General features: G+C 34.1%; 1 long non-coding RNA gene across 1 annotated transcript; it reads left to right on the top strand.

Moving 5' to 3' along the window:
• The first annotated feature begins 5349 nt into the window (after window positions 1-5349).
• On the top strand, window positions 5350-12936 carry LOC127871398 (uncharacterized). Its single transcript, XR_008045315.1, has 6 exons — window positions 5350-5371; window positions 5792-5896; window positions 6201-6329; window positions 11421-11535; window positions 12074-12127; window positions 12248-12936. It is a non-coding gene; the product is annotated as an uncharacterized LOC127871398 (long non-coding RNA).
• The last annotated feature ends 2855 nt before the right edge of the window (window positions 12937-15791 follow it).

The following is a 15791-nucleotide window of genomic DNA, read 5'->3' as shown; positions in this document are numbered from 1 at the left end:
TTATCCTCATTACAAAGGTAGGAACAATCTTACAAAAGCGGTTCGAATTCGATAAGTAAGTGCTGTCAGATGTGCTATTCGGATAAGATCCAAAGAAGACAAGGGCTGTTTGTAAAAACATGCATGCCCCCCATATGGGCTGTCCGTTGTAGTGGCAGCCATTGTGTGAATACGTTTTTTGTCACTGTGACCTTGACCTTTGACTTAGTGACCTGAAAATCAATAGGGGTCATCTGCGAGTCATGATCAATGTATATATGAAGTTTTATGATCCTAGGCGTATGCGTTCTTGAGTTATCATCCGAAAACCATTTTACTATTTCGGGTCACCGTGACCTTGACCTTTGACCTAGTGACCTCAAAATCAATAGGGGTCATCTGCGAGTCATGATCTATCTAACGATGAAGTTTCATGATCCTAGGCGTATGCGTTCTTGAGTTATCATCCGGAAACTATTTTACTATTTAGGGTAACCGTGACCTTGACCTTTGACCTTGTGACCTCAAAATCAATAGGGGTCATCTGCGAGTCATGATCAATCTACCTATGAAGTTTCATGAACCTAGGCGTTTGCGTTCTTGAGTTATCATCTGAAAAACATTTTACTATTTCGGGTCACCGTGATCTTGACCTTTGACCTAGTTACCTCAAAATCAATAGGGGTCATCTGCGAGTCATGATCAATCTACCTATGAAATTTCATGATCCTAGGCGTATGCGTTCTTGAGTTATCATCCGAAAACAATTGAACTATTTTGGGTCACCGTGACCTTGTCCTTTGACCTAGTGATCTTCTCGTAAGAATACTACTTCCAGACGCAAATCACCTACCACAGTGAGAGAGAAGATTAGAACAGTATCATCAGCTAGGAATACTGCAAGGTAATAATAAAGAAATAAATACAAGTGTTCATTTCTTTAATGGTAAATTCTTTGTAGTATTATATAAAATGTTATGAAACTCGTCAAACAAAAGTCTATGAAGCTCACAATAAACTGTTTGTTTGTTTTTTGAATGAACCAGAGCCATGAAACTTGCCATAGTTGTTCTCAATGCTCTGGGGGTGCTTCACATTCAACACCCACTATCATAGGGCCTAAGGTAAAAGTCACACATTGAGGTAAAAGGTCACAAAATTGATAAATGATTCATTATGTAGTCATTTCTTTACTATGCATCAAGGGATTCTGCTATAACTGTCCACAATTGTACACAATTATATAGATGAGTTTCAAATAGAAGATCCAGGTTGCTAGTGTTTATTTTGCGGTGGATATAATTCAAGGAATTTGCTTGTTTATTTTGTGTTACTTATTTCATTTGTTGACGAGCAGCATCTTCAAAGGCAAAGTTTGTTGGTAGACAAATTAAACATAAATGGAAGTTGTCTAACAATTCTGACAAAACCGAGTGCTATACTGGCTGTGTAACATCTCTATTGTCTGGAGTAGATGGGAATGCTAATGCTGTGTATAAAGTGCTGTATGACAACGATGACGAAACATATATGATTGACCATCTTGTAGAAGACTTCAAGGAATGATCAGTTCAGTTTTTGGATTGATATGGTAAAATAACAAACATAGTATGCAGTTGATTTTATGTTAAGTTTCAAACAATTAATGTTGCACTGTGATGGATAATAAGCGCCATCATTTCAAATTGTATATTGTGTAATTACCATCCTTATTAGCTCACCTGAGCGGAGTGAGCTCATGGTTAGCTTTTGTGATCGCCTTTTGTCACAAGATTGGTCTCAATGATATATTGAATGATTTTTAAAATGATGACGTTTGTTTGAAAAACCTGGCTGCCAAGGGGCGGGGCATTTTTCCTTATATGGCAATACATGGCCACGGTTAAACCTTGTTATTACTCTAGAGGTCACATGTATTGTCCAATGTTTATGAAACTTGGTCGGAAGATTCATCTCAATAATTTATTGGACGAGTATAAAAATGATGCCAGTTGGTTGAAAAACATAGCCGCCAGGGGGAGGTGAATTTTTCCTTATATGGCAATAGTAAAACATTGTAAACACTCTAGAGGCCAAATTTATTGTCCAATCTTAATGAAACTTGGCCGGAAGATTCATCCTAATAATATATTGGATGAGTTCTAAAATGATGCCAGTATGTTGAAAAACATAGCCGCCAGGGGGAGTGGCATTTTTCCTTATATGGCTAATGGCTTGTTGAACCTTGTTAAAACTCAAGTATTATATAATGTCACATGCAGACAGAATATTTAATATATTAGTACTCTCCTTATCATTAAAATAAAAATATATTAATTTTTGCAAAAAATAAAAAATAGTCATTTTATGTCACAATTGGTCCACCATACTTACACCATACTTTAAGTAGTTCCAAATTTTGTGTGTTATTTATTGACAGTTTTTGATGTTTTTCTTTTGCATATTTTAGGATTGTTGGTGTGTGTTGTGTGGAATTTTCATTTGTAGTACCTAAAATTAAGTGTATACAATATTTTGACCAAAGGAATTTGTTCAATTTAACTCCGTTTGTTATTTTGATAATTTCATGCATGCCTGTATATTTTTTCAAAAGCATCATTTTGCACAATTTTTAAATATCATTTAATGATATGTTCTACACGTATTTACGAGCCTATTGACATATAAATTGAAATAATTGCCATAATATTTATTGAAGTAACCCAATGTGAAGAATACACCTTTTTACACTTTACATGAACCTTAAGAATTCCACGCAAAAGAAGAGTAACGAGACAATATATCGATAAACGCCTCGAGTCAAATTAAATCAGCGTTCTAAATGTTACACACTGAAGTAGAACACAGACTGTTGTGTTCAAACTACAATTCTTGTTTCACTACTGTAAAATACCAAAAATGGCTGCCGTTTTGAAATTTACAAAATGTGTAGACACCTACGTGAAGCATGATTCAGCATTTATCCCGCCGATATTGTTAATTTTAGTCTTTAAACAACTCTTCTTTTTACACACTTTTTACTTACTAACATTAAAAAGTAAAACATCCGCTGGTTATTGTTCTACTCACCGAAGTTGTGTAATAACCATGTTTATTTTGGTAAAGTTTAATTTGCTTCCATGACGAGTTAAAATTCTGGACACACTTCTTCATCGCCATCCATCTTTTCCATTATAAAGCACTGGATGAAAGCAGACAATTCTTTGTGGATAGACATTCTTTGATCGACTGACGAAGGCACGACTTTTCATCAAAGAAATTACCCTTTTAATTCAACATCGATTTACTTTAAAAAGTTAAAGAACAATTTATTGACACTTTTCTTAAATTTAATCCATCAATTGTTCAACAAAACATCGCGTTATTCGAGTACATTCGACATTTTAACGAAATCGAGAATGCAGTCTCACCAGTGTCATTCCAGTTATATATCCCAACACTGTTATTCACATCCATAATATTAAAACAATCCATTGGCAACACTCACACTCGTTAACTCGTCAAAAGACTGCGTACCCAATGACAATGACTTGAAAGACGCAATCAAGTGATTTCGTCAGCTGTGTCGTAAAATATGGTCTTGCGAATTGAAACACTTATGCAATCAGGTGAGCACTTTAGCAAAGTCAAGTAAAAAAAACACCTTTTATTTCAACTCAATTCATGTTTGACATAAATACATGAGCAAAAAAGTACATAAATGTATAGACGAGGCGTGCAATATTTTACATAAAATATGGATTACATTACATATGGTATGGTTCTTATTACATATTCTTTCTGGATTATATATATATACATTATAGATATATTTCAAGTAGCGTCTTATTACATGTTCTTTCTTGATTATACAATATAGATATCATAATTCAAGTAGCGTCAACACATCTATTGAAAGTAGAACGGACAATTTTTTTCAATACAGTACGTAGATGTATTAACAAGGTGGGTAATAATGCAATAAAAAGATAAATTACATTACATATGATATAGTTCCTTATTCAATATTCTTTCTTTATTTTATTGTCTATATAAAATATTATAGAACAAAACATCATTTGCAATTTGACTAACATGGAGGCTTTAAGATACACAGAAATTGTAATTTTGCTAAGGAATCTTCGGAGAGTCATTACTACAGTTTTCTACAGCTATCATTGAGTGGAGTGTAGCCTTTAAGTCTGTACCGGTTTAGATTTAAATAAAACAATCAATCAATCAGCTCTAAAAATAGCAAGCGGCATGGTGTTGGGATGGACGTAAAGAGGATTAAATATTATAACGGGATCTTATCTGGTAAGTGTGTAGCGTTTTCATTTGCGTGGATTTTGTAAGATGATATGAATTTCTGTCTGCTATAATGTCGGCTTGTTTTGTGCAATACGTGGGAGCATTTCTTTTGCATTAGAAATTGATATATTTTCTTCTGATTTGATTTCCATTTATAACAAGGTCAATGGGTAATCCGAATGAGGCCCCGCCATTGTGTCACCATTGAAAATAAACATTTTCAGGGATGGTTTATTCGTGTTTTATTACATAAACTTTATCCTATTTTACTTAAAACGAACAAATGTGGTTTCAGAACGAGGTATGGGGAAACCCTATGTGAAACAAGTGTAAAGAATCTCTTTTTTGAAGAGCTTTTATGTGTTCATGTCACAATTTTTTTCATAAATAAGATGTCTGCTGATCTGAAAATAAAAGAAGATCTCGAAAAGGGAAAACTCGAAAATCAGGGCACTCGGTAAAAAATGGTCAATATTAAGGCATCAATAATATAAAAAGTATCCCTTAGCAATAGAATGCAATATGTTTTGTTACATGTGCATGCATTTACGGTCATTTTGAGACCAAAATTGTTTCGATATGTTTTGGCCCTTTAGCCGCTAAGCAATATAAGTAGGGTGGGGTAACGCCGTATGCGAGCTGTTTCGGAAATGCGTGCGAAGTGAATGTATTTCGGATAGTTCAGCTAATTCGGATTACTTTTACAATCAATACTATGACATGACTGTGCTTCCTATGACTAGTTTATGAAGATAATTTATAGTTATTTTATTTGTGGATAGTAATTTAGACATATAATCATGAAATGAAATAGTTATTTATCATAATTCATATTTCTGAAATATCATTTTCACAAAACAACATATTAAATATGATATTATTAAAAAGCCAGTTTAGGTTGTGAGCATTCTAATGTAAATTTTATAGACCTCAGCTTACAAGTCAGTTGCCTGATAGAGATAGTCAAAGATATTGTTACTGTGGGGAAGAGTAAGGGCACGCTTGGGCTCCCACAAGCCAGTGCATACGACCAAACCCTGCTACAGCTTCACAAACCTCGCCGGTACCAAGTCAAGCTTCCAGCGAACACATAACACATTCAGTAAGTCTCTTTCAATGTTACATTCTACTTGAAATATAACATAGATTAATAAAATATTGATATAAAACTAAGTACATTTTGATAATATAATTAGTATTAAATTCGTGGGAAAACTACATTTGCAAGGCCAGGTGTCAGTTTTTTTTAAATGCTTGTATATATGCTTTAACTGCATAAAACTAAAAAACAGAACGTCAGTGCTTATTGTGTGTGAAATTTGTGTTAATGCCTATTTTTCTATTGCAATAGTTGTTATTAATAAATATTTAATTAACTGCCACTCTATCTATTGTAAAACAGGAATACTAAGTTATTTCCCTTAATTTCTCTGGAAGAAAGACTAAATTGAGTCTGAGACTATTTCACAAACGTCACAAATCATAATGGTTAATCTTAGTGCACCAAACATGTATGTTTCAGTCGGACGAAGAATAAATGTTCGACTTAGCCGAAGATTTAGATTCTTCATTGTCATCTTGCGGTACCTCAAGGCTTCAACCCTCTCTTGTCGAAGAGTTTGGTTTAGTAAGTTACAAGAGTTTAACAAATATACATTGCAATAAACAGGTCATTGTTAGGTAAGATTTTAGTCAGAGGTATAACATCAGTAAAGATTTGTATTAGATATATTACAATATTTCCTATACAGTTATACCATATGTTTAACTATAACCACACATGGTAATCTATTTTTGAAGCGGATTGTCTGTTGTGCTTGTCATATCATAAAACTGTTACATTATTGGTGCTATCGGTGAATGCTCAGAATGCATTATTGATATTCGTGTGATTTTATGCATTCTTTCCAGTTCCAAACACTCTTTTGCAGGGGGAAACTACTCCGACTAATGCCACTGGTTGTGACGACAACTGCCCAACCTCTATAGCGTTGCGTGAGAGAATTGCAGCATTAGAGGCAGAGAATAAAACCCTCAAACAGGAATTAGCACTGCATCAGGTAAATTTCGTGATGATAGAAAAGAAATCCAGATAAAAAAAAATGAAATTGTACATGCTCAGGCTATGTTGTCTTAATCTCTAACACAATCTGTTGATGGTGATATGCTGAATGCATTTCTGGGCATAAATACTATGTCCCTAATCACAGATTGTCTTTTTATGCTTCCGGATCGAAATATCAGGGGTATATTGTTTTCGGCCTGTCTGTCTGTCTGTTTGTCATTCATTCATTCTTTCATTGATTGTATGTGTGTGTCCCAAAACTTTAACCATGGTTAAAGTTTTGCAATAACTTTTTTAATATTGAAGAAAGCAACTTCATATTTGGCATGCATGTGTATCTCATAGAGCTGCACATTTTGAGTGGTGAAAGGTCAAGGTCATCCTTCAAGGTCAAAGGTCTAATATATGGCTTCAAAGCAGCGCAATAGGGGGCATTGTCTTTCTGTCAAACTCATCTCTTGTTTGTTAATAATGTTCAAAGTGACTCGCAAAAGCCTATATGTACTATTGGGGGGAAAATTGGATTCAACACAGGGCATAACACTAACTTTTTTTTCAACCAGCCCGTTCGGGCTAGTAAATGCAGAACTTACTAGCCCTGACCAGTCTTTCATGTGCCCTAACCTAAGTATTATCAAAACCTTTATATTTATCATTCAACTTGTATTTTCTTGTGCGTGGAGATGTGCAATTATGATTCAATAATACAAAACATATGGTATTTTTCGTTGTATTCCAGCCATTTGTAATCTTCACGCCATTTCAAGAGAAATTTCCTTGGTCTTTTGTCCTCATACTTTCTCCCAATTTCCTCCTTCCCTTTTCTTTTCTTATCCGAGGAACCCCCATCCTCACCCGTAAAGCCAAACTTAAACAACGCAAAACCTTTTTTACATAGATTGTCGCAGTTGCCGTCTGACAACAAATGGAAAGTGAATCTTACGTGTCGCAAAATAACGTGTTACGGTAGTCGTAACAATTATACATGGTTAACTCTCTACTAAAAGCCGGGATCGACCATTAATATTAGTTTTGCTAATTGAATTGCATAAAAAAAGATTGTCAAAACACTTCTAATCAATCAAACACATTAAAGTTATTTAAAATTGATAAATGACTAATAATTTTATTGTAACAGTGTGTTAATGGCGAGTTTTATACTTTCATCAATCCTGGACGTTCCCGGCTTTTAGTTTAAAACGTATTTTTATCGAGAAAACACGTCACTTTGAGGAAACCAAACAAAAACCGTATCTAGCTGATTTCCGTTTAAAAATAGGTACTGACGTATTTTACCAGGACAACCGCCGGAGATTTTCTGATTTGTCAGCCTCTTTTTGATTGCAATCAGGGGGTTCCAAATCTATTTCGAGATATGATCCGTTTGTTGTCTCCGACTTCACTCAGGGAATTAATTGTCATCTGATCGTACTATATTAAGATTTTTGCATCTTTAAAAAGCTTCTTTAAAACACAGTTTATTGATATAGAACACATAATACCGCCCAGAATACACGCAAACGGTCGGGCATGTTCCTGGAACATTTGCTAGCACGGACCTATGGTAAAGGCAGTAATTGTCGTTCGGACGTGTCTTAGTGGTAAGCCCTGCAACATTTACTTACAGTAAACCCACACAAGAAATCATTGTCCTTGTTGGTGTATTTTTGTGCCAATAATTGAGGTTGTGTGCTTGCATAGTCAAATATGGGTGTACTTATTTGTATCAGGTGAAATATTGGATCAGTAAAAAGTAATCAAATACTTACTAACCCAAAAATTCACACACACTAACACTTTTCCCCTAAAGCGCTCCTCCTCACCAGTTTTTCGAGGAAGAGAATCAAGGCGAAAATGGCGACACATGCCGAATTGATAAAACAATTTAAAAAATGTATCTAATGAAACAATTGTCCTATGGTTAAAGTCTCTGGATAAAGATCATCATTCAGTTATACCTTCGGAATCATCCTACAGACAATGTCTAAAAAAAGCTCAAGAAACATATCGTAAACTTGTCAAGAATATAAATAAAGGAGGAGAACATGAAGCACTCTAGCTATTTCTCAACTCCAAAATTCAACTTCCTAAGGCTGCTATTCATTTAAAAAAAAGATCCCAGTCTACCATGCATCAAAAGTGGGGGTCATTGTTCATATAAAAATGTAAGCATTGATTTGGCATTGGAAAATAAAAATTTAAATGAAGAAAAGGAACAGTTGAAAGGAACTGTAACTGAACTGAAAAAAAGCAAAACTTCGAAAAAAAACAATAGTGAAAATGAAAGATACCATAACTACTCAGAAAATTCTTATAAAATATTTTTAAAAAGAGAATCAAAATCAAAGACAAAACTTTGAAAATAGTTAGGTTGCAGCACTCTCGTAATGTTGCAAAAATAAACAAGGTGAACAATAAAGTAGGGCAAATGACAAAACAGATTGATGATGTCAGAAGTGTTAATGCAAGGCTTGAAACTGAATTGGCAAATAAAGAACGAGAACTGCAGGCGAAAAATGAAACACTGTCAAACATGGAAGAAGAGCGTGATTGGCTGGCAGATATGCTGAATGAGTCACAGTCAGTTAGTTTTTATGACAGCATTGAGGGAAAATACAGTTATAAATTAAGGCAATATATATATATATATATACACTCTTTTGTCTTTGAATGTAAGTGCTCAAAATGTTGAACATGTTATAAAATGTGTTTTAAAAATAGTTGGATAGCAGTGTGAAAAATTGCCTGCAAGATCTACTGTTTTAAATATGAATGTTAAGCGTCTTATTCTGTCCCAAACGCAGTGAGGTGAAGTTATACCAGAGAAAACAAATTTGACATTGTATACAGATGAAAAATCAAAATTTGGTACTAAATACTCAGGATATCATGTTTCAGATCAGGATGGGCATATGTATGTTTTAGGCATGCGACATTTGGAGACAGAATCAGCAAAAGACACATTGAATGCTTTTGAAGTACTTTTGGAAGACATTAAGGACAAAACAAAAGATACCAAATTCAGTAGCTAAGAAAATTCTTCTTAAAATAACATCAACAATGAGTGATAGGGCCAGCACAGAAAAAAAATCAACACTCTCCTTCAAGAGCTTCGGGCTCAAGTGCTTTCTGAATTACATGAAAACTGGGACGAGCTAAGCCACGAAGAGCAGACCAGTTTAAATACATTGCTAAACTTTTTCTTTGGATTGCACAGCCTGGTTTACTTTGCAGATACGTGCAACGCAAGCTTGAATGAACTTGAAAAGGCACACTTTGAAAATGAGACGCCAATATTTGACAAGAAATTCTTCAAAAGGTTCTGAATCAGGTGTTGTTAGGTTTATCAGAACAACTTGCAAGGCTCTGGCCAGGGGAGCAGACGAGACATCGGGTAAATTCAAGGACTTTAGTGTATTTATGAAACAGTTCCTGAAAGACCACAAATTACACAGTATTCCACTTGAAGAATTTCGCGGTAACAAGTTCAATATTCTATTTGAAAGTGCAGCTGGTGTATTTTTCTTGAAGCACTAGATTGAAGACTTTTTGAATGGAAATCATCAAAACAACCTTCCAAAAGCAGTTCTTAATGATGTCAGAGTGCCTTTCTTCATGGCTGAAGTAAAAACTTAAGGCTTAGTAAGTTGGCTAATCACCGGACCATTGTGGTGTCTTCTTGAAGACAGAACTATTCATATCTTAGATATGAACAGACACTATTTGGAATTGGTAAATTTCTTCGATGATGCCCTTCGAAATATTGACAGATTTATAAAAAAGGACAGCTTCTTCCCTTTGGTGAGTCTACTGCCCTTAAACAAGATCCTTTGTTTGCTGCACTGTTAGAAGACTGGGAACACGATGACAAAATAGTTGTGTGTTTAAACGTAGTACTTCGGGCACTGTGTAAATTAGCTAAGCACATTTTCATGGACCATTTACCAGGTGGCAGATTGGATCATGTGACAGAAGAAACCCGGTGTAGCAGTACAGGCACATTGAAACACAACAAGTGTTCAGACTCTGTATTTGGATACTTGGACAATCTATTACGCATGAATCCAAACATTTCCGTCTTGGCGTCAGAGGCCTTCATAATGTTTTCGGCTAATAAGACTAACATGTGGCTGGACAGTAAAAGTGAAACTGATAAAGAAAAGCTGATTCAGGCTGCAATGAAGGATGTTGGCAGAGCAAGGGAAAACTACAAGAGGCGAGCAGAGGAGATAGCAGTGAATCAAAAACTCAGGGTTGAACAATCATTTCAGGAAGCCGAGGCCGCTGAAACTAGACGTTTGAGTCGCCTGGAGGGATACTCAAAGAAAATACATTTTGGTTTATGGCAATCTGAGAAAGAGGTTGAGAGTGCCCTCAACGAAATAACAAAAAACACTGAAAAGCTTGATGCCCTAAAGTCCCAGCTAAACTTCAGATTACATGTCTTAAAGCAGAACCCAGATGATAAAAAGTGCTATCTACTGTCTGTTGGTAAACGAAAATAAACTATCGATGAAGTCAAAGCGAATGTGATAAAGCTCGTGAATCATGCCTTCACCATTCAACAACCAGTAGGCAGCAACCCTGAACAGCCAATCCTTACAGGAAAGAGAGTTCAACATAGTTTTGAAGAAGATGGAGAATCCAAGTGGTTCAGGGGCAAAGTAATATCTCTGGTGATAACCCGTTCAACAGTTGGATCACCACACTTTGTGTTTCGTTTAGTTGAAAGGTGATAAGCATGATTGTTATTCATTTTTTACTGTTATGATATTTTACAGTTTTGTTTTATTGTTTCTTTTTTGTTTTGTTTTGTTTTGTTTCCAGCTAAATATCACTTAATCTACATATGGAATTCGAATGTATAGCATGTGATTTGTACAAGTACAAACCAAGTCGTCAATAACTTTCGAATAACAACTAATCAGTATTACTGTACCTTTGATTTGTTATCTTTAACGTTATTAACAGTTTTAAGTGAACTAACTAGCAGTATTGTGTGAACTATTTCATATTACAATAAATTAAAAAAGGAAATGATGATTAAATACTCATGAAGTTTATTTTTTGTAATTTTATGCTTCAGGTTCCAGGTTATCCGGAATATTACAACATCACATACGACGTTGACACGGCTGTGTATGTCTTCAAGTTGCTGAAGGACTTCAGCAAGGGTGACCTGAAGATTCTTGTACAATAAGGTACAGCATGTTATGATTGTTGCCTTTTTGAATGGTGAATTTTCTACTTAATGTTCAGAAATGATGATTAGTTACGTGGTTCTTGTGGGAAAATATTTGGGAATGTACAGCATCAAGTTCTTTCAATATTTTACAACTATATGTCACTTCAAAATACAATATCTTTATAACCATAACAGATAAACAATTCATTTAAACTGCAATGGTTTGCATTTTCAAAGACCTTTGCATGGATATACAACACTTTGCACTTTATGTTCACTAAGTAATTTATAGAAAATAATTTTATGACCTATATAATTCCTTTTCTTTGGCATCATGTTGTCCGTAACCATGTCAACTTCAAAATACAATTACTTTTTAATCATAGCAGACAGGCACTTTATCTAAACTGCAATGATCTGCATTTTGAAAGACCTTTCTAATGATACACAACACTTGGCACTTTTTTTAAATTTAAAAAATGGCCTGTCTTTGTTACCATGTATGATTTAATCGATTTTGTTTATTGTTTTTTTAATGTATTTTGTTTTATCAGGGGATGGTTGATGGTTTTAGCTCCTGTTGTCTCGCATGGATGATCAGACCAAGGGTAAGCGTTTAGTTCTGCTGTATTTGAGCGTCTATATAATATATTATCTGATTATTTAGTAATTTTTAGGGCGTGTGGTAATTGTAAAGCCTCAAGGTGTTCATTAATTTCTGTTTTCAGTTGCGGTATGTCGAAGGATGAACCATGTACATGTGCGTTATAGGGGGGAGAGGGCCGTATGACGGGGAGCAGCATGAGGACATTAGGGACCAACGAAGTTTTTATATGAAACCAGACTATGAGAGAGTTAAACTTGTGTTGTTGTTAGAATTATTTTTATGAGTTGGTGTAATTTTGTTGTCTCGTTTTTATTTTTGGTGTTAAATAACTCACACATTTTTAATGTATTTGGTCGTTTATAAAAATAAGGTTTAAGAAGCCTTTTTCGATCGGCATAACCATTAAATTGTTGGCATTCTAATAAGTAATGAAATTCATCCCCAATTTTGTTACAGGTTGTACAGATTCTTAAATCTATAGGTGTTCTGTTCCAATTTCCAAATTCAGAACTTCAGTCGGTAGCCTGTGGTTTCTTGTCCTGATTCTGATTACAAATTTTAGACAGGCATGTGGTGTGTTTACTAAATATGATTCAAAGCTGAGATTTCTTTTAATCAGTTTATAGAAAGTACTCTTACTACAGTTTTCAATTCATGATAACCATTCATTTATAAACAGGTCTTTAAGTTTTTGCTTAACAAGTATTTTAAGCCAGTCAATGCTAGGATAACTTTGTGAGCTCCACACATGCATAATTCCACATGTTATTAAAATTGATTTGTCATTGAACAACCAGGGATAAAGGCGTGTAAGTGACTGATTGTCAGGATGTTTGCATATATTGAACAGTGACATATAAATTGTTGTGGATAGTTTTTCTTGTTCTATGGTGTTATTAGCTATCAGTTTTGCCCAGAATGTTGTGGTCTTTTCTTATTTGTCTAGTTTTAATGGGGTAATATAAAGAAGTGAAACTCCAGCTGCTGGAGCAGTATTGAATTCTCATTAAAAACAATTAGTTGGTCCTTTATTTAAGGCAAGTGACCGATTGCCCAAACAGTACAAAACAGCACAATACAGCACCATACAAACCAACATAAACACAAAATATAAATAAAGGTGGGGTCACCGCCTTGGAACGGTCAATGCAAAGCATTGGGGGTTTAAACCGGTTATTGAGCGCTCAACCTCACACTTGGCCCAGCAATATTCATAATACATTTAAGTGTAAAAAAACTAACGTCATAGCATTGTAACTTAAATCAAACAATAATAAAAGGGAATTAAAACGCATTCAATTTAATTACAATTTAATTACTCAATGGTATTGAAGATACCAGAGCAACAGATTTACAACTTTTTGACGAACGATAAAATGAAACTACAAACAAGTGTCAACTACATTCCTTCTTTATAGAAAAAGATTGAAGAATATAGCGTCATTAAGTTAATATTTCAGATAATCATCGCGCAAAGACACGAAGAAGCAGCAATAATGGGTGTAAAAAATCCATATTACATTGCTTGGTTGTTTGTGTGACTGCTAAAAATTAAATTGATAATAATTAAATTAAAAAAAAACGCCTATCCGAGAGAAAATATAAATAAAATTGAACGTTATAAACCCAATGACCTATGCATGTAGCTTACAACTGGAAAGTCGATCGTATGACGTCAAATATCCATGTACCCAGGAACAGAGAAAGAGTTATGACGTAAAGACAGGCGAAGACACAATGACGTGAAAAAAATCCAGGGGCAGTACTGTAAAGTAATAATAAAACTATTAATGGGGGCTATTGCAAAATTGTACTACTAATAAAACAAGTTTAGTTGATTAAATATTAAGAATCAAATATATAAAATATGTAATTCTATTAAAGCGACATTATTGGAATCAAACAGTATATAGGTGTTTTGACAACTGACGACAGAAATGATTTGATGTACGATTTGAGTCCAAATGTAGTTTTCATGCAGACACAATTTTGTTCAACAGTGAAAAATGCCTATAATATCACTTATGATTCCAAATTTTAAGAGAAGAAAGATATAGTGAATCGAAAACCACCAAACACGTGATTTTAAGTACATAAGCATCGTATCCTTTTGATAAAAACAAGTTAATTAAATTGGAAAGTTTAATAAGAACATTTGGTTTAACATATTTTAATTTGCGGACACGCTTCAAAACATCTCCGTAAAATGATGGATGGGAGATTCCATTATTTAAATGCCATTTTAAAGAAACATTATATTTTGAAATTAAATCACCATACTTAGAGTAAAATTTAGCAAATTTACTTCTTAAGTTATGATACAAAAAGCCTTGTTTTAGCAATTTTTTTTGTTAATATTAGATTACGATTATTAAAATTTTTAATACATGAACATGCTTTGGCATAACGTACCAACTGCGACATGTAAATACCATAGGAAGGTCCTTTAGGGATGTTGCCATCTAGGTCGGAACATTCACAATTTCAAAGTTAAAATCGTCCCGTTTGTCGTATAAACTAGTTTTGATCAAATTATTATAAATAGTTAAATGTAAGTCTAAATACGCAGCGTCTGTATTTGATATACACGATCTATTTAAGACTAGTTCTTTTGGGTAGATTTTGTGAATATATTGTTCAAATAATGGATTATCTAAATTAAGTATGTCATCAATGCACCTACTAGTAAGGTTAAAACAATTAATCAAATCTACTTGTTTAGTTTTAGATAATTCTAACATACATTCGCTTTCATAACAATATAAAAAAGGTCAGCTATAAGTGGCGCACAATTAGTACCCATAGGAACGCCAATTATTTGTTTAAATATTTTACCATTAAATTCAGCAAACAAGTTATCCAGAAGAAAAGTAAGTGCTGCACAAAAGTCAAGACCAGTCCAAATGATGTAATTATCTAATATCTGATTAGTACAAAAAGCTGTTTTAGTGTTTAAAGCTAGATACAAACACTTCTCTCTAGCAAAAGTTCTTTCAATCAAAGAAACAAGTTTGGATTTTATTAAAGCGTGAGGAAGCGTTGTATATAGTGTAGAAAAATCATAAGTACTTACCTGTGACACCTTATATTTTTTATTTTCAATTTTAGCAATAACTTCTAAGGTGTTTTTTATTGACCAAAATAGGTTAATATTACTATTTTCATAAACTCTATTACAACATTCAGCTATATGATATCTTATAGCACTCAATGCAGATGTAAGATACACTGATAATTGTTTGGCGGTACAAGACACTGAATTAGCGATAAAACGACTTTTATATGGCGTCTTATGTAATTTAGGTATCCAGTAAAGTGATGGCAAGTTCTTGTCAGTAATATTGACTATTAAGTCCAGTTTCTCCATAGAAAAAGTAATTTGCAGTACTGCGTTCCATTTTAAGGATATGTTTAATAAATTTCAATTGTATCCGTTCAATAATGTCTGAGTTACCAAAACCCCATATTTCTGCACCATAAAGGATGATTGGTGTTATTGTTTTGTTTAAGAGGTCTATTTGTAGATCTATTGGGAGTTGTAGACGATTACAATTTCGTATTAGACTGTACATAGCCCAAGTGGCTTGGTTGGCAATATGGTTTTTGTATTTTGAGAAGGAGCCGCTCCTACTGAATATTATGCCCAGATATTTGTATTCACTGAC

This window comes from Dreissena polymorpha, chromosome 3, assembly GCF_020536995.1.
Source record: "Dreissena polymorpha isolate Duluth1 chromosome 3, UMN_Dpol_1.0, whole genome shotgun sequence".
Classification (NCBI taxonomy): Eukaryota; Metazoa; Mollusca; class Bivalvia; order Myida; family Dreissenidae; genus Dreissena; species Dreissena polymorpha.
Note: the sequence above shows the minus strand (reverse complement) of the source record. Positions and strands in the feature narration are given on the sequence as shown.